The sequence below is a fragment of the Etheostoma spectabile genome, chromosome 16 (genome assembly GCF_008692095.1).
Source record: "Etheostoma spectabile isolate EspeVRDwgs_2016 chromosome 16, UIUC_Espe_1.0, whole genome shotgun sequence".
Classification (NCBI taxonomy): Eukaryota; Metazoa; Chordata; class Actinopteri; order Perciformes; family Percidae; genus Etheostoma; species Etheostoma spectabile.
Window position 1 is genome coordinate 11,780,401 of NC_045748.1, and position 1,642 is coordinate 11,782,042.

Genomic DNA, 1,642 nt, shown 5'->3' on the forward strand with positions numbered 1-1,642 from the left:
TTCAGTTGATTTACCACATGACCCATTTTTCATGAAACTTACTTGAAGAATGTAGTCATTTTATTTCAGTTAATAAAAATGTTATTTTCACACATGTTTTAATTATCGTATTCCCGATGCTGACAGATTCATTCTTGGTTTAACCTGGTAAGTGAACTCTAGGTCAGGTGAGTTCAACATCAATTATTTATGGAAACACCTAAAAAACACAACAAAAATCCAAACAACTTATAACATTTATATATATTTTATCAATATGTAGCCTATATAATGTCTCTCATTCGCTCACGCACACGCTCGCACGCGTCAGTGAAAGTCATGGCAACAGAATGTTAATGTGGTGACCAAGGTGATGTGAATAGCTGCAGGCCTTTAGAATTTCTTTTGCATTTGGACTTGACACAAGTTGACCTGCAAAAAAAAACCCCGGACAGTTGAAATTCTTGGAGACTTGATCACCTGGAAAACAACTTCTAAAAACAAACTGATACCTGAAGAAAAACTACCAGTAAACTACAGTAAAACCTACTGGAATTTCCTGCTAAAATGACTTCTAGTGGAGCCCCTGCGGCTGTGGACCTGTCGACCACACGGAGAGTTCACTTTCCACGTGAGACATCTTTTAATGTTATGCCAAATGTATTTATTATATTATTATGTTCATTAAATCCTTAAAAGAGACATTTAGAACACAATTGGCATTTAATTGTGTTAATTTGTTATGTAAAATAGAGAATTATTATATTTTTAGATGGCCTGTTAGGAAAACACAGTTTTTGGTGACACTTGACGTTTTCTCGGTATAATATAATAATTATATGGTAATAATGTACTGAGTATGGCGGGACGTGTGTGAATTATGTTAATAATGGTGTAGCTAGAGGTTTGAAAACACATTTTTTGTCGAAAATATTAAATAAGGGTTAGGGTTACAAGATGGCGACTGGGCCTTTTCGAATATGCAAAAAAAAAATACACTTTCCTGTGCACCATGGAAACGATGAACTTAAGAACGGATCAGAACGTGCAGGTGTAATCAAATCAGTGCACGTTACTTTGAGGACGCCTACTGTACGTTCGCTGCTTAAAATGTATCCGGATATACTGACCGCCCTGTCGCTGTGATCGCCCCCTATAACCCAATCCTGGACGGGCTTCAGGAGGCTGAGCCTCAGGAAGCTGGGCTTCAGGAGGCTGGGCTTCAGGAGGCTGGGCTTCAGGAAGCTGGCCTTCAGGAGGCTGGCTTCAGGAGGCGGCCTCAGGGAGGTAATGCGGAAGGTCAGCCGCAGTTTCCACCACTGCATAATTGGGTGGAGGAGGAAGAACAAGAGCAAGTTCCTGTTCCAGTTTACTACCCTGTTTACTACCCTGTTTACTACCCTGTTTACTACCCTGTTCCCTACGCTCTTTTTTCCAACATCAGTATGATCAGATCATGAAAAAGGTTCAGCAGGAGGATCAGCAGGAGGATCAGCAGGGGCATGAGGATAAGCGTAAGGATCTGCGTGAAACCATAAGGGATCATAAGGGGGTTGAGGCTAAGGGTGACGGAACAGCATGGGAATCAGCATAGGGAACACCATAGGACACCAAGGGAACAGCATAGGGAACCCCATCAGGGATCTAGCATAGGGATCAGCGT

General features: G+C 41.5%; 1 long non-coding RNA gene across 1 annotated transcript in view; it reads left to right on the forward strand.

Annotated features, from left to right (window-relative positions):
- LOC116703865 (uncharacterized) overlaps positions 1–1,642 on the forward strand; it is a 13,100-nt gene that overhangs the window by 9,722 nt on the left and 1,736 nt on the right. The window contains exon 3 of the long non-coding RNA XR_004335530.1: positions 1,046–1,050. This is a non-coding gene — a long non-coding RNA (uncharacterized LOC116703865). The remainder of the gene's footprint in view (positions 1–1,045; positions 1,051–1,642) is intronic.